The sequence below is a fragment of the Zonotrichia albicollis genome, chromosome 3, assembly GCF_047830755.1.
Source record: "Zonotrichia albicollis isolate bZonAlb1 chromosome 3, bZonAlb1.hap1, whole genome shotgun sequence".
NCBI classification, from domain to species: Eukaryota; Metazoa; Chordata; class Aves; order Passeriformes; family Passerellidae; genus Zonotrichia; species Zonotrichia albicollis.
The window spans coordinates 49,462,829-49,481,054 of record NC_133821.1 but is presented as its reverse complement, the minus strand read 5'-3'; the positions used below and the strand labels follow the sequence as shown (position 1 = coordinate 49,481,054).

Sequence of the window (18,226 nt, the reverse complement as noted above, 5' to 3'; positions counted from 1 at the left end):
TTTAGCAAATAGAAACCAAAATTCTTACTTTCAAAATAAAGACATTTACATCAGTATAATTTTTCTGAATGAGAGATATTCAAAAATAGAGCAGATTTTAATTTCTAATTTTGACTTGAATAAGGAATATTTCTCCAAATTTGCAACAACTTAAAAGTTTTCTATTCACTTCTATTTTGATTAATTACTACTTCTGTTTTGTTCTGTTTTTTTAATCTCCATGAAAGATCATTTAATCCAGGCCCCTATATGCAGACTGTTTTTGTAAAGCTGTTTATCTGTATGACTGCATCTGCAAGTGTGTGTTTGTGTGTGTATGAGTGACTATGTCTGTAACCACTGGCCTCAGAAACATTAAGAAGGCACTACTACATTTTAAAAAATGCAAAAAACTTTCTCTGAAGCCACAGAGAGGGGGAGAAGCAATCTGGTTTTTAGTACACTTGCAAAAATATTTATGCCATAGTATAAGTATTATAAAACAGTCTACTATATCTCTAACATTTTGTAAAAAAGCCCATTGAATTAAGCAAAGCTCATTTCTGACTAACAGTTAGTAGTAAAATAAGATGTGCATTCTGGGTGCTAGAAAAGGAAATCAAGCACATTTGGAAAATCTAGGAACAAGAAACAAGTCATTATAATTATTTTCTAAGCTTCACTGAGACTCAAAGAGCTGGTGATTTTACTGAAATATGTATATTAGATGATGATCTTATGAAGGAATACAAATTGGGATTTTATAAAAAAGAGGACCAGCCTGAAGAATCTCAGAAGCAGGTGGGCTGACTCTGGTGTGATATCCCAGATCAGTGCCAGTGGCACATCATAATTTAAAATGATCATTTCCTGCAAACACTGGCCCTCTTTTCAATTGTGCCTAAATATGTGTTTACCTTGACATAGTTTGCTGTTTGCATCTCATCTCAGAGGCACAATTTATGAGGTATGATCAACACTGAAAAGTTTTCCTGAGCAATGAGAAATGCAATTTTGGTATACAAACTATAAGTCTATCATTCCCCAGAAGAGAAATATTTGCCCTATATGTGTTTGAGAAATGTTGAGACCTCTTACTTATTCATGGTGTTAAACAAAACATATACAGATCTGCAGGTTGGTTGTGGTTTTGCCTTTGTGGTTGGGAAGCTGAATGGAGACAGGAATCCCACTGAGACAACGTGTTACACAAATGTGCCCAGCAGAGCCAAACTCCTTCTTTACTGGCCACATGGACAAGATTTCAGGCATATGAAACTCTGTCAGAAGGATACCTCCCACAGCATCCAGTTCTGATGGGGATTTCACCATCAATCTCCTTCAAGCATATCAAGGTTGGTACAAATATCTCAATCCATGTCAAGGGAAGAAGCCAGGTCTGTCTGTGGATGTGGAAGAGCCAAATTCTGGAGCAAATGAGAATGTTACAAGAAAAGCACTGATGAAGCTCTCTATGAAGAAGTAGACCAAAGTGCTTATCATTCATCTAGGTGGAGTTTAGGAACATTGTGAATATGGTAATCTGCCTAACTAGAGAGACTTAAGGTGCCCTTTCCAAAGTGTTGTCCTGGACTAGAGGCACATTCCAGAGACTGTGTTACCTGGTGTACCATGAAAGACAGGCATACTGGCAGCTCCCAGGTGGAAATGCATCTTGTGCAAAATGAATATAAGGGGAAGGACTGTGGTTCAGTGGAGAATCTCTTTTTATAGTGGTTAAATTCAAGGGCAGTAATTGTGCTCCTACTGCTACTAAGCTACTTGGGACACACCAGACTTCATTCTAAGGAGAGGCACTATTCCATGGCTAAGGTGAAAACTGGTATCTGTGAGTATAACATGGGTATTTTTTTTTATGGTAGTTTGGAGAATATGTGCATGACTTTACCAGAATGAAAATCAGTGTCTATCTGAAGAACTGCTATGTTTATCAGCCTTCTGGGCTGACAGTTACTCGTGTATTTTCATAATTTCCCTAGAGGAATCTACCAGCTAAGGATGAGAATATTTTTTACTTTTCTTACAGAATGGCTACTGGGTCTTCTGAAGATGATCTCCAGAACATTTTTGCATAAGTACAGGTAATTCTGTTTTTCTCCCAGAGGCTTTTTCTGAGGCTGAGTTGACATCCTGGTTATGGATCAAATGAAATAATTAGCCCATGTGCAGTTCTGTTCAACTGGATGTATCCTGGAAAGCAACCTTGGAATGTTTTTATTTCCTGACACAATAACACCATATGATGGTAGAGAAAGGTTTAGCTTTATAATGCAAAATCTTACTGGACTTTCAGCAAACAGCAAAACATTACAATAAATAAAAATTACAAGCAAGTTAAAATGAAATCCTAGCATTATCACAAAGATCACTCAGCATCAATGGTTTGTGTGAAAGCAGAAGTAAGACTGTTTCTAGGGTTTGGACAGGATCCTACAAGATGCTGTGGGCATCTTCTGAGATGCTAGACTCCTGTCCACATTGAGGAAGATCAGCACCTTGCTAATGGCATCTGAACTCAGTAAACACTAACACAGCCAGCAACAGTAGAGCTTACAAACACAACTGTTTTGAAAGGTAACAAAGCACAGTCATGAATCAGAAGCCATTTCTGTCACTGGTTTCTGAAAACCCAGCAAGGGTTTGAACAAGCTCCAAGTAGAAACTCGACTTTCAAAAAAACCCAAAACAAAACAAAACAAAACAAAAAAAAAAAAAAAAAAAAAAAAACCCAAAAAAAAACCAAACAAACACCCAACCACCCAACACCAAAAAAAACAAAAAAAAAACCTGTTTTCATTTTTGATCTGGGTAGATTTGATGTCTTGCTTGCATAAGGCAAACCCTAAGGTAAGGGTGGAGGGGAGAGAAGGAGGATTCACGGGGGAGAATAAGTTAGAAAATCATCAGAGAAGTTATGATCATATTTAGATGACTGTCAAGAACTGCACAAGCTTCCCTGAGTACACAACTTTGCACTTTATTTAATTTTACAAAATGCTTATCTTTCAATGAAGGGAAAGACTTAGTGACACAATTTATTTTCAAATTAATGACAAATAAAGAATTTCTACTTCAGTGTAATGAATTTGGTTACAGAGCTCTAAGCTCTTACTCATAAAAATCACTGCCATTGAGAAGTCAAAAAGGAAAGGGGTTTCTAAGAAAGGGTACAATTCTAAATATCACGCAACTGAAAAATTTTAAATAACTTAGACAGTCATCAAAATGCTGTTTATGCACTGTGCGATGCAGATATACTTGTTTTACTGACTATTTAATGTCACTGTAATCAGCAATAAAACATAAAATCACGGCTCAGGAGCTAGAGAAAAAAAATGTTTTCTATCATTTTTATCACCTTGATTTACATATTTACATAAATATTTGGAGTTTCTGCACAGAAAAGGTAGAAGTGGACTGCTAAAGCAAAAAAAGAGCACTGCTATTGATACATCTTGACTATCATATCTGCCTAATCTGCTATTAAGATCTGACCCATTCATCCACATTAGAAATATAAATACATGAGAGGTTTCCATGGTAAGGTCCAAATGCAGTAAACTTCCTTCAAGATGTAATTTGAATTTATTGGCTTGCCCATGAAGTAAATAAAATATCATTAAAAAATTAATGGTTTACAATGAATCAAGAAAATGTATGATGTGCCAAAGGACTCTTTAATCTTAACAGGCTTCTGCCTATACTTTTTGTGACACGTTGTAGAAAAGCTGAGCTCATCGTGCTACCTTTTCAGTAACATCATGATGTGGAATTTTAACTGGAACCATAAATTTTGATTGCTGCTCCCCACTGCTTCATACTTGAGGGGGAAATGTGTTTTGGTGGTGCAAATTACTTTGCACTGTTTCCTTCTGCTTTGCAGAGTGATCTGTATCTCTTCTCTTCTTGCCTGGTGAAAAGGAGCTCATCCTGCTTTTATTGGTTCAGGTGTAAATCTGTATTTCCCCAGAACAATTGAAAAAGTAGAATTTGGCCTGACTTGGGAAGACAAATACCTTTCTCTTCTAACACCAGCATTAGATATTCTCACTAGCTTGTCTTAATTCTAGACTCTGATGCTATCTCTAAAGTGGAATGAAAATGTTTTTCTTTCCCCTGTGCACTATGCCACATCAATTTCCATAGTGCAATTTTTTTTTTCTTTCTTTTTTTTTTTTTTTTTTTTTTTTACTATGGAGGAGTATAATTCAAACCTACTCAGATTTCTGACTTTGCTGTAAATTAATCTTGCCAGTGCATGTCTGGCACTTGGAACTAAGCTGTATCTTCCACTTCTTTGGTAGTCTGAATGACATCAAAATGCTACTCATGCTGTGCACTGCTGTTTTATCTAGTTTATGATGATATAAAGAAGACCAGAAGAAAAGGTAAAATACTAGGAAGACACTCTGTGGTGTTTTTGTAGCTTGTTGCTATCCTCCACCAACTCAAAAATCCATCTAAAAGAGCTCTTAGCTGTCATGGACTCTGAGGAGGGGTGACAAGAAAATCTATTTGCCTTGGCTGAAATGACAGCTTAAAACTCTAACCTTTTTAAAATATGAGCACTCTTATGGATATAATAGAACTGATTTTCCTCTCAGTTACCTGAGTGTAAATCAGGATCACCTCCTTGAAATTGTACCAGCTTAAAGCAGAATCAGGCCCAATTCCATACATGCTGATCTTCAGTAGTTAGAGTTCCAAGTATTAAATATTGTTGGATAGGTAAAGACTAGAGAAAAGCTCCTGTGGAATCTGGTTTATCTTACTTCCAGGACTCTTGATCCATATGATCCTCAAAGATATATCCATTTCAGAGTCAAAACAGCGCTAGTGTGGTCATACCAGGAAACTGCTTTCAGTTTTAGTGTATTTTGAAGGCAAAACCAGGTTTCCACCTCTCTGCTGGCCCAAAGCAACATGGCAACTCAGGGAGCTTGTGCCAGCTCAGGAAAACCCTTTGTGAGCACACTAATGCTGAGATAACTCCAAAACTCCCCCAGCACAGACCATGGAGACACTGTGGTCAGACAGACAGACAGACAGTCTACGTGTTCCTGTGCCCCAGGAAAACACAGGAGCCACCAAATCTCCTTCAGGAAGCCCAGGCTACCATCAGCACTTTCACCTAAACAGTATTTCAATGGTGAAGATGAAAAATAGTTTTCAGGATATCAGCATAAGTAAACGAGGACTGGGAAAATTAAAGGTGGCTCAAAATTACCTTTGCACTTATGTAATATCCAAATTCTGCTGACCATTTCTTTGTACTAATTTGGGACCTGTTCTACAGTAGTCCTAGAAGACAGCTGTTTTAGGGAGGGTATTTTCAAGAATTTAATTGCAGCCTTTTTGGTTTCAAAGCATTCACAATAAGTAGGAGGAAATATATGTTGCAAATAAAAAACCCAAAACATTTGTTGTGGTGCTGTGGAAAGAGAAAAGATAAAGATGTCAATGTCGACGTTGGCATTTTTCTTCTTTTTAATGCTTCTCAAGAAAGTTTCCTCAATGGTGAACTTTTTATAGGAAAAGCAGATTTGATGCTGCAGAATGAATTAAAATTACTATTTATTTGTGTTCATTTTTATTCAGATACAAATAACTATGAACGATGAGTCAAATGTCAGGTGTGATGCTTGGAGCTACAACACTGCATTAATCTTCAACTTGGAAATTTTTTTCCCTTTCTTCCTTCAAATCTGTTTCGTCTGAAGGGTTATCCCCCTCAGCTGCTCAAGTGCGAGATCTGTTACCCAGTTTCAACTTCTCCGTAATCCCTCTATTTAAAGGTGAGATAATCAGCTTTTGTTGGGTTGACTTGGATCTAAGACAATCTCCAGCCTAAAGACAAAGAAGAGCCCACATGAAGAGAATGCAGAGTCTCTGCTTGCCTGCAGAGAGAGGAGGTGGCCTTTTATGCTCTTTCCAACACCGAAAATTCTCATGCCCTGCAAATCCCAGCAGTATAACTTAGAGCATTACCCACAGACAAATGGTCCCGTTAGGAAGTGAATATTATTTGTATAGCAGGCTCAAGAACGTGCCAGAATATTTGGCATGGGTGATCATCCCAAGAGGAAAAGAATAAACTCTTTGTTCTTCAAGTGATGGCACACAGTGCTGCTTGGGAAGCTACCTCCCAGTTTCTGTTGATTGTCACTTTCCTTTGACAATTGTATATATTGTGGAAGAGAGACAGACCAACCTTCTTTACTTTTTTTTCCTTCTTTCCTTCTGTCTCTCCACAGTTCCCCCCACATGCTTCTTCCTCCTGAATTTAAAGCTATGAAAAATCACTGGACAGAAAAGTGGTGAGAACAAAGTGGTTCATACGCACAGAGGTTGTGCAGCCATCCAGGCTACCTCACCAGCATGCATCAAAGTGTCTGAAGAGAGGCTCAGCATTTCCCTGGGAAAATGTATTCCTATATCATTTCTGTTTCGATCTCCTGTCAGAAGAGGCCCACAGAATTGTACAACAGATTCAAAGTTTGGGCTTCTCCCCACTACAGAAATCCCTCAGGAGCTACATTTCAGCCTGACATTCTGGGCCACAGGAAGGAAAAGAAATACAGGATATTGGAAAAAATCCCCACAAGGTGACGAGTGTCTTCAGAGACTGACTAAATGAACAGTTTTGTTATCTACAAACATGTTTCACTCTGCAGTTCTATTTCGTGCTTTTGATATTTCAGGGTTTGAGGTATATCTGGGAGTAAACAAACACTGCTGCATCAGAATTTCAGCAAGAAAGCAATTCCCATTTTAGGACTAGGTTAGGGAAAGGGCCTAAAGGAAGAATGTTTATGCGCAGTGTATTTCTCTAGGAAACTGATGGCATAAATGCTTAGGGAACAAATAACTTTATTCAAGCCCCTGGGATAGGGTTCCAGATTCTGGCTGGGTCCAGTAGAAGTTGTCATACAATAAATACCCTTGCTCTTCACAACATAAAATAGGTCCATAACTCTGCAGCTGTGAGAGGCTAAGGGAAAATGTATCTGGAATTGCCAGAGAACTGATAAGTGTTGCTAAACACATGCTAATGAACTCACTGAACAAGGCAACATGGGTCAGATCTGATCCTGTGTGCAAGCCTCTAGAGGCTCACCTGTAAGTGGGCAGTATCAGGAAGAAATTCAATAGACTCTCTGAAAAAGACAGGCAGAAGAACAGTCCAATATTTCCTCACCCCGGCGTAGGGACCTGCTGCGGATCAGATGTGGGAGCATGGAGATGGTTGGGAGGCACACAAGAAGGGATTGCTTCCAAGGGGTGGGTCAGAGGGATGTGCCACACCCTCTTTCATTGCAGTCTTATGATTTCACTATTACAGATTCAAACTTGGCACATGCAAAAGTTGAAGTTCCCATGGCAACAGTTACTTCTACCACAATTCCTGCCTGGTGTACTTATCATACGCATTTAGCGTCAAACAGGAATACATTACATGACACATTTAACAACGTAAAATAGAAAAGAAAATGCTTCAGCTGTGGAATGAAGCCAAGTTAAAGATTGCTATAGAAACCTTGATTTTTGCACTACTTGACCTTTTCAATTTTAGCTGTAAAACTTTATGGTTACATTAACAAAGATTTGTACTTATTATCTGTTCACCTCATCCCACAAATGGTAAGAGCATTGTCCAAGCAGAAGAAATGTTCATTTCCCTAGATAAAAACTCAGTGCTTATTCTCACTTTACCCTGGTCAGCTAAGCTTCATTTGTAGTCTTGCTGGGACAGAAATTAACAAATATACTGAGAGAAAAAAAATTGTGAAAAATTCAGCTGTGTGATATCAGTTCAGGCAGCTGTTTGCTTTAGTCATTTTGTAGTTCCCTAATCTCTCAGAAAGATAAGCATAATTGAAGTTATATGGTTTTAGTATCCTAGTCTTGCAGAAATTGTATGTGAGGGGAAGGTGTTGCCCTTTCACCATACATATAGGAATGGACTTAACAGCTCAACCCAAAATTCAGCTCTTCCAGCACCATGTTATGAACAGCAATTGATAGCAGGTATCTATGGAAGGGTATACAAACAAAGAAAAGATAGAAAGAGACTTCACAGAAGTTTCTTTCAGCCTAAAGCAAATTTGGGAACATCATGAAACAGATTTACTTTTGGGGTTTTTTAATCTCTTCCAACTCTAAACCTGTCAACTGATTAATTCATTTTATGCAAAATGCATCAGAAATAATAATGGGCTGAATTTAGCCCTGAAAGAGAGAAGTGGGTATCATTCTATCCATTTCATCGGAAGTACTTCAGGGACAATATTGTACTACTTGACCTAATTTTTTCCTGGTATCCTTGCAAATGCAAGCAATTTCACTAAATCAGTACAAAAGGAGGATAAGTAAAAGAAGAATCTGTTGGATGTTCCGGGCTTTCTGTCTCCATGCACTTGTGTCCTTGTTGACAGCTGCTCACCATCACTCTATACCACTGTCAGATCAGATTGGCATTGCCTTGCACATTAAATCCACTTTTCAATGGTGTAACCTGTCATTGCACTGTTCATGTGAATTGATGTGAACTGATTTGTTCTAACCAGAGCTTGGAGCAATGCGACGGCAGGGCCTCTTATTCCACAAAATACAAGGCAGTGCCAAACAGCACAGGCAGACAATCTAATTAAATTCCTCAATTCCACTAACTTCACTGTCATGGTAAGAGTGGGAAAGTAGGTTTTTACAGCTATTTTGGCAGTGCTGTCCTGTGGTTTCTTTGGAGTTTCACTAATTTCATGTCTGTAAATTATTATAGTCCTATATGGGAGTTTTCCCCCGTACATAACACAATGCATATATGCAGTACCTGCCACATACCTGCCATATACCCTACAGCCTGCCCTGCTGCCCAAGGTGTGCAGTACATATGAAGATATGGGAGTCCATATGTATGCAAGCTATACCAAAGCACACAAAGGTTTATTTACCTGCTCTATACTCATGGCTTCACTGAAAGTGAGATTTAGGCATTTCTCATACAAGAGACTTGCTGTTAGGCTGCTGTGTTACTTGGAAGTAAAAATTACACAACCTAACTACCAAGCCCCAAAACAGCTGTTGTTATGCAAGCAAAAGGCTTAGAAATATAACCCTAAGTATCATCAATGCACTTTGTGAATAGATTCGTAGTTCAGAGTTACGATCACTGTATGCAACAGTTATAGTGCAGTTTATTTGAAAAATAAGTTTTGAAAGCACCTTTCATTTAATAGGACCATAACATCTCTAAAGGAGAAATGTTGCAGTTGTTTAATATCAAAAAAAGAACACAGATGTGTACCTGCCAATACAAAGGTTGTTTTTGCCCTGAGGTTCTCATGGGTTAAGGATTCAGAGTGTCTGAAAAGGCTCACTAATTAAAGCAGAGAAAATAATTTTTACTTGTGACCCCTTATTTTTTGACAGTCAGTTATCTCCATAAACCTGCAGTAAAATATTACCTGCATTTCTCGGATAGCCAAATTTAACACACAGAGAGCTTCGATTCGTACAAGAGAGTAATAAAACTGTTTAAGTGTAACAATTTGTGAAAATCTGAAATTTCAATGACAAAAGGTTGCTTCTTGTTGTAGTATCGTATTTCTGACATCTTGGTCTATAGATTGGCAAATAGTTTCTTTTCTCCCATCCTCAGTCAACAAGTGTCTTTGCTGGAGGGGGGTCAATATTAGTATTTAATTTGCTTGACATACACAAGAGGAATATCTGCCAGCTCTGTCAAGTCTGAGGCATACACAACATATTCCCTGATGCCTGCCATTACTGCTGCTTCTAACCTAAGAAAGAGTTTCTTCCTTTCTCTTTAAGACTGCTCACGAATCCACAATATCTCAACACAAGCCCGGCAATGTCTCCTGGTCATAAAGGCCTATGCACCAACCTGTTCAGTCTGTACTCAAATTAAACTGTATTCATGAACAAAGAAAAGAATTGAAAGCTATAAAGTTGGAACATAGCCTGTCTTCATCCCCATTCCTGCATCCAATCTAACTCAGAACAGCATAGGTCCCAGCAGGGGCCCTGTGGGATTCAATTGGGTCCCGTTTCTCCACTTTGTAAGCATGGCAGTTTATCCTTAATCTTTGTTACTTTTAGTCATGCATTAAACCATGTGAGGGGACCTCTTTTTTATCTCATGACTGTTTAATTCCTTTAAGGACCTTTGGTGATGTGAATCACTTAGTGAAAACCCAGGTCCACTGTATATCAGGCAGCATGCCCTTAGTCTGATTCTCATTAACTCCCCCAAAGGATGATAATGGATTTGTGAGGCATGTTTGCTTTCTACAAAATTATGTGTTTACCAATTCTATTTTCTATGATCGCTACCAATTTGTCTGGTACAGAAATCAATTTTACTGGTCAGTAGTTTTACTGTTCTGCTCCTTAAACATTTTTTTCTTTTTAATAGCATCACATTTGCGACTTTCTATTTTTCTGCTTTCAAGAGTGATTTCAGAAATTAGTAGTTTAGCAGTCTCATATTTTAGCTTCTTTAGAATGCTTGGTTTAATACTACCTGGTGCTTGAGATTTGCTACTGCTCATTTTATTGAATTGCTCTGAAAATCTCCTCTGTTGACTGTTCGATTTCTGAGTGCTCTTCAGGCTTGAACCTGTAAAGAATGGCTCAGGTGTGGAAACCTTCATGACCTCTTGTTCTCTGAAGAGAACATTGATGCAAATAATTCATTTAGTTTTCTCACCACAGTGCTGCTTCCTGGAGTATCCTATTTGCACCTTAACCATCTCTCAGCCCATTGACTTTCCAAAAGGCTTCCTGTTTCTGAGAAACTTCTTATTAGTCACTTTTATGCCTGTAGGAAGTTGCTCTTCAAAATCTTTTTTTGGCTTGCCTCATTAGAGTTCTATGTTCAACAGGATGAGTTTAACTTGTCTTTTATTCTCCTCGTTTGGACAGGATTTCTACATTTAAACGGATGAGTATTTTACTTCTAACAGCCTTCTCTATTCTGTTGTTTTAACATGCTGCCTTTTAAGCATTTAATTATTTTCCCCAGCCCTTTTAACTGTTTCTCTTCACTTTCACGTTATTCTCCATCTTCATAGCTTTAACATGATCATCATTAGCTTTTTTCATATTTTTGGTACTGCTTAGATGATGTAAATACTTAAAGGTTGGCACAGCACCCATTCACTGACCTGAGAATTCTTTTTTTTTCCTGCTTTGGAGTTTTGGGTTAGTTGCTCCAACAACTAGCTATTTATTGACTCTTGGATGTTTGTACCTCAAACTCCAGGGACATTTCTACTACTGGAAGTGGACGAAAATTTGAAATTTTCTGTGTTGGCATTTTTGTTGGAAATAAAAATTGCTTTCATGTGTCTTTGACAAGCCAGTTGCAAAAAAAAAAATTTAAAAAATGTAAGAAGTTAAAATATTGTATGTCACTGTAAATCAGAATCTAAATAATTAGGACAAGACAAGGACAGCGGTGATTACCCAATATGGGGAAAATTGATAACCCTCATATCCTTAATCATCTACAATTACCTATGATGAGCAACAAATGAAGTAGACTGAATCTTTAAGGTAAGTCAGTCACTTAATAAGCCAATGCACTTAATGAATTCCCTTGTTTATCTCCTAGGTCCAGAAAGGGCTGTGAGGTTCATAATGAGCTCTGCAGCAGCAAAGTGCTTTATCACCTGAACTGGCCAAATTTCATCTGGCTGAGCTCATCTCCTGTTGCCTGGGGATAATGTCTGCAAATTGGTGCCCTGCCAGGGGGAAGGAGGCCAGCACTGTTTATGTCCGGAGGTTCTTGCACTTGGTGCAGAGCCTGGGACAGGAGCCACACAGCCCCTCTGCCCCAGCATGTGGCTGGGCACATCTGCCTGCACCATGCTGACTTCCCTCTTCATCCTGGGCTGGGAGGCTGAGCTTTGGATGCATCTCCATGTTTCTAGAGCTACAAATTCAGATGCAAGTAAATGCTCAAGGGCAGCTGCTCATCTTGAACCTTCATAGCCAGACCAGTTCCCAACCCATAGGACGCCTGCCAGCAGCAGCTGGGGAAGGAAATTTTCACAAAACACCTAAGACTGCTTCTCTTTGCACTGCCTTCAAAGGCCACTTTGAACTCTGCAAGTATCACATTAGCAGTATTCCCATTGACTTAGCCACCAAGGTGCCCTTAAAGGACCAGGTCTGACATGCTTTTCTGTAGCTCTCTCTGGTTCACAGAAAAGTGCTGCACTTTTCCAGATTTGAGAGATCTGATTTCATAGATTTTTAAGACCAGAAGAAAACAGAATGTTCATCTGTTCTGTGATGAAATACTATCCCTCTAAGCACCAGGCACAGATATTACCCTGACTTTGAGGCTTATAAAGTTGAGTTTATTCAGCTTATTATTTAAGTTATTTTCATATCTGCTTCCCTACCAACAGAAAAAATTCTCAAGTCAAAACTATTTTTTCATTTCATATTGCCTTATCAATATGTTTGGTTTTGGGGTGACAGGAAATGTAACTCGGATTCTTGTATTTATAAATATTCATAGAGGTGAGAGGATTAAGCAGTTAGAGTATTGTTTGAAAGAAAATTTAGATCCCCTTTGCAAACACCATCATGGTGATAGAAAATCATTCTTTTCCCTGTAATAATCTACTTTAAAAACATCCTCTTTGCATTACTTCCAGCTATCAGAATCAGCCAGTAAAGTATAGCCTGAATTCTGATAAAGGGCAATTGCAGTAAATGGAGAAACAAGCATAAATTATATCAGCAGTGAGCCCAAGAAAGAACTGCAGAGATAAGAGAAGATGAGCTTTTTGAATCATTTATTTCACCTTAAATTCTACTTGTAATAAAATAAAAACAATTAATTATAAATAATCATGTTTATAAAGAACAAGTAATTTCTATGCCTTGTCCTTCCATCCTCATTGAAAGTTCCCACCAGCCAGGGGCAGCAGTTGACTTCACACCATTTCATCCACTGGACACATCACCGGATCTATCTCATGTGACTTTGGACCCCATTCAATTCCTAAAGTTCAGCTGTGTCTATCAGGAAAATCCCGTCCTCTCTGCAAGCAGTCTCACTTGAGGCTATTGAACTGTCTTGACAAACAAGGATCTGCACAGTCACATTGTGTACCCACTGAGCAAGCTCATATGGACAGCAGGGAAGTCACTGCACTCCCCAGAGCACAGGTGAGGCTGCGGTCCCTGTACTTGCATCCATGCTTCCATAGTTTGCTCTTTCCATTGAGAAAAAATGTCTTTCATCAGTGGTCTCTGCTGCACAAATCTTGGTCAAGCATTTTCAAAAGGGAGGCTTGGTGCATCTCTGTTTCCATGGGCATGTTCACGGAGCCAAGAGCCATGATGTCAGCAGGCACGGACATACTGTACTGGAACTGAGGAAACCAGCTTGGGCAGTGGCAGCAGCACACTGTGGCGCTGGGAGTTTGGGATAAATTGGGCAGATCTGCCTAGAAATGGCAAGTGCATTCAGAGGTAGCTGTTATGCACTAAGGACCATACGCAGAGCATCCTTCTGGCGGCACCCCAAGGGCAGAGGTGTCTCTGTCCTTGCTGCAGGGACACCTCCTATTTCAGTGTGGGTGGTTTCTGCTGCTAGACACAACATCAGTGTGTTGAGACTGTGGGGATATGATGCAAAAGTAAACATTTACAAGTCAGTTTAAATAGGTAGTAATGGCCACTAATTATGTGAATCAAATAAAATAACTGGTATTTGAATGATTGACCTTTAATTTCTATAACTCAGAGATCATCTATTTGCTACAATGTTCAAACATCAGTTGCTGTCACATGGCTAAATTTGTTTTATTTTTTAGCAAAGTTTATTATCATCTCTGAATTTTAACATTTTAACATTTTAACCCTATGATACAAGGCTGATGAGTGCATGCTTTAGAGTGATTTCATTTTTCTGTTTTTCTTTCCAATTCTCCCAGGAGTCTCATGTCTAGGAGAAGTTGTTTTATGAAAGAAGAGCAAATTTTACCATTTAAATAATATAAAATATTAACATTAAATAAAAACATCTATAAGCTGTTTCATGGAACTTGAAGAAATTACTTATTTAAGGCACTGTGACTGTCAGTGACTATAACTGCAGCTATTTTGCAGACCTGACATTCCTGCTGAGTAACAATTTACATCAACAAATTAATTTTATTTCAGAGTTGCTAACAAGCTTATATAATGATTTATGTGTTCATTTAAAAACTACTAAATAGAAGAGCATTCCTGAATAAATTCTAATCTTACTTTTGGGGGTAAGTTGTCATTCAATAATATTTATCATAAAAATACCACAAAAACTCTCATATTGTTTAAGGAAATAAAACCCAGACACTACACTGTTTATAGACAGGCTACTGACAGCCAGAACGAGGAGTGTTTTTGCATTTGTGTCACCTGCATCAGCATAAGTGCTTTCAGTTGTACCAGGTGGGCTGCCTTTGGTTATGTAGAGGCCCAGCTCTTTGCCCAGTGGAGCCTTTGAGCAGGATTGCAATGCCAGGGGCATTGACATAACTCTAAGGTCAGTCACTCCATCCCCTTGGCAACTCCAGTGAAGCTCCCCAACAATGTAATGCTCTATTCCCCTCCATACATTAAAATCAGTTATCCAAGGGGTAGCACATCTTTTTTTTCATGGTTTCCAGCTTTCCTAGATTTAGGTATTCACAGTACGAATGGCCAAGCTTCTGTCAAGTTTAGGAGCCCAATGAGCGCTATAAAATATGAAGGACAGAGAAATACCAGAAATCTGCAATTTTGGCTGCTTTTGCAATTGCTGTGATTCACATGCACCTCCACACCTCAAAAGCAAAAGCATCTAAAAGGTAGGAGAGTAGATCTTCAGGGGAAAAAGAATATAAGTCTTGGTTTAGCTCTCTCTGTGAATACAAATTTCATCTGCATGCACATAAATAGTAGAAAAGGCTTTATTTTGAGAGCTAGTTTAACAACTGGAAGGATGCTCCTTCAAAGACTGAGCCATTACAAGGAGATACATGACCCTAAAATTTAGACAATTTAGAAAAAGTATCTTTCCATTTAATGAACAGCTGTTTGAATGCAGAGAAATATAGTAATTTTTCTTGAAGATGGATTTATAACTACTAATATTTTCATGCTAGCAGCATCTTCAAGCAAATGTGATGTGTTTTATGATGTATCTTTGTTTTATATACACATTTCATTCTTGCAATTCCTTGAAAATGAAAAAAAAAAGAACCACAGCAAATAAGAACAAAAAATGTGGAGTGTAAAAATATTGGATTTATCTGAAATCCTAGTAATAATATGTCAGAAGATTAAAATTTAAAAAAAAAGCCTTAAAATGTAAATCTCTACTCAGCAAAGACACTGACTGAATGTAATAAACTATCTGAAAGCAGAACACTGAATTTGCATCCAGTCATTAACTGCCATACTTACATCTTTTGGGCAAATATAAAGCTCTCAAATACCACAAAAAAATGGAAATGTGATGGCCTCGCCATATAAAATAAAACCCCAGTGTAAGATAAAACATATTTCAATGACTGCAATTAATTGCAAAATAGAATAAATCACTATACAAATAATTTATCTGCTATAAATATCATAGAAAAAAGCCATTAACATGCCAACAGGAAACTGGCAGCTTGACAATTTTATGACACTAAAACAGGACTGCAATGGTGTGATTCTCACTTCATTTAAGACAATGACAAAGCTTTCATTAATTTCAGCTAGTGAGAACAGAAGTGTCAATAATTTTTCATTTAATAAAATGTATTTTTCTTCTGCAATGCAAAAGAAATTAAAAACTCTAAAAAGTCTGAATATACTGACATTTGGGCTGGTTTACATATGCTTTACATGCTTACAGAAATTAGCAGAATAATTTATTATATCAGGCTTGCATTGTCAAATAAATCTTGCACTGCAGAATCCCTTATGTTCATCTTTTCCTCTGATCAAGAAAGAGCATTAAAAACCCTCATGCTCTTCTTGGGTGGCTTGAGCCTGTAAAGCTAATATAAAAAGAGATATGACTTAGGAGAAGCTATTTTGTATTGTTAGTTTATCAAATCCTATCTTTACAACAAGGGAAAAGCAATCTAAAATCAGGGGCAGTGGCGATTTCTCATGCTTATATAACTTTTGTTTTGAAAATGTTGTGCATAACAAAACTAGGATTTATGCTGAGAGCAACATCCAAATGAAGGATAAGAGGTGGGCACCCAGTGTCTGAGCTATTGGTGCTTGGCAGGTGGACAGTGGGGCAACCTTCTGCTCTGCACTTCAGCAACAGCGTTGGAAAGCCCAGAGCCATCAATGTCCCATGGTGGGAGAGCACCAATGGCTCCATTCCCACCGGAGGACAGAGCCACAGGCAGCCTGAAAGACCAGACAGGAGAGCATTTTTGTCCTGGGCAAAAGGCAGGGAGTGGTTAGTGGCTCTAAAGCACAAGGAGTCCCACCTCTTGCCCAAAACCCTCTGCCTGTTCACTGTGAGCTGGCACATTGGAATGCAGGCAGAGACATTCCACTTTACTGTGCTGCCTCCAGAATCAGGGGCTCACTCACCATGGGCTTCCTAGGGTTCATCCTGCCACATTGTGCATGGAGACGCTCACTGAGATGAAGGAGACACAGCCTGCTTTTCCCTTCCCTCTCCTGCTTACCATCATTTCCAAAATACACCATCACTGGCTCCTTGGCTAGTCCTGCACCACCCCCCTGCTCCAACCCAACCCCTCTGCAGGAGAGAGGGCTAGCAAGGATCGTCTGGGGGACAGCCAGGGAACAGAAGGGGAGGAGGAGATGCTATCTGGTGGATAGTAGTGAGGGAAGGGGCGCTTCATGAATTATTATTGCCTCCTGAACTGAGTTTAATTTAGCCCCTAGGACCATAAGCTGCTTTTGAGCTACTGCTAGGCAGTGCTCTCTGCTTGTACGTGTCAAACACATGGCCCTTTCCCAACAAGGGCCCCAGGCAGAGGTTTGTAGACAGTTGGAGTGAGCTAGTGTTGAGGAGCTGTGGTATGCCAACAGATGGGCTGGGATGAACATCTTATGTCAGAGATTGCTCTCCAGAGGCTATTTCTAGCCTCTTCAGGCCTTTTGTGTTGCTGGAGGGCAATGGAGCTACAACATAACACAGAATTAGGCCTGCTAGTTCTGAATGAGGAAGGTGTTTCCAAGCATTTGGGAAGCAAGTGCAAGTCAGCAATCTCAGCACTGGAATGATAATTGTCTTGCAATTTGACTAATTACCATGTGTGGCAATATAGGTGCGCTGTGACAGCATTTTTTAATGCATCCATTAGTGTGCAGCTATGCCACACAGCAACAGGGCTTCATCTGTTTCACAAACTTCTTAGAGTTTGTGGATAAAGTTAAGCACATCCCTCAGTTCCTTGCTGAGTCAGGGAGAGATTAGTTACAGCATTAACTCAGCTCTACCAAGGTGCACCTTTATTCCTCAGAGAAAAATTGCAGAGCTGCTTCTTGCTTTTGTGTATTGCAGTCCCTATATGTAGAAAGACTTCAATGTAAAACCTTTCCTCTTCACTGAAATGATAATAAAATAAAGTGTAACTGTACTAAGTGGCAACAATGAGAAAAATACACCTCTGGATGCTCAGAGATATGTAGACACCAAATTCCCATTAAAACTGCCAAGCTAAAAAACACTCCTTCACCCAGATAGCTTCTGCACGGTCTTTGGTTAAGTCAGTATATCACCACTGCAAGAAAATTTTGCCCATGCTCAGCAGTCCATTAGAACTTTCTAAGCCTGTCAGGCTTGACTGACTCAGCTGAAAAATTTTTAGGTATTTGTGAAAAACGTCAATCAGTTGTTTTTAAAATTTTAAAAGTTTAATAGTAATAAAATTGTTATAAAAATATCAATATAATTAGAGTAATAAAAATTTTAGACAATTTTAGGATTAGGACAATATGAAACAATAGAAACAAAGAGTTACAGATGTGTGGGTACCTTTTGCTGGGCAGCATAAGCCCAAAAAGGACACACGTTAACAGAGGATTAATCCTTAAAAGCAATAACCTGTTGCATATTCATACATCTCATACATGATGCATAAATTCCATTCAAACACAGGATTCTGTCTGTTCAATGTCAACTTCCTCTGAATCCTGACGGCATCTTCTGGGCTGAGCGAGGTGGGAAGAAGTCTGT

The 18,226-nt window shown here is 38.8% G+C and overlaps 1 long non-coding RNA gene across 1 annotated transcript; it reads left to right on the top strand.

Annotated features, from left to right (window-relative positions):
• Positions 1 to 201: 201 nt before the first annotated feature.
• Positions 202 to 10,428, top strand: LOC106629370 (uncharacterized). The gene is made up of 3 exons (XR_012579555.1): positions 202 to 2,081; positions 5,599 to 5,795; positions 6,255 to 10,428. It is a non-coding gene; the product is annotated as an uncharacterized LOC106629370 (long non-coding RNA).
• The last annotated feature ends 7,798 nt before the right edge of the window (positions 10,429 to 18,226 follow it).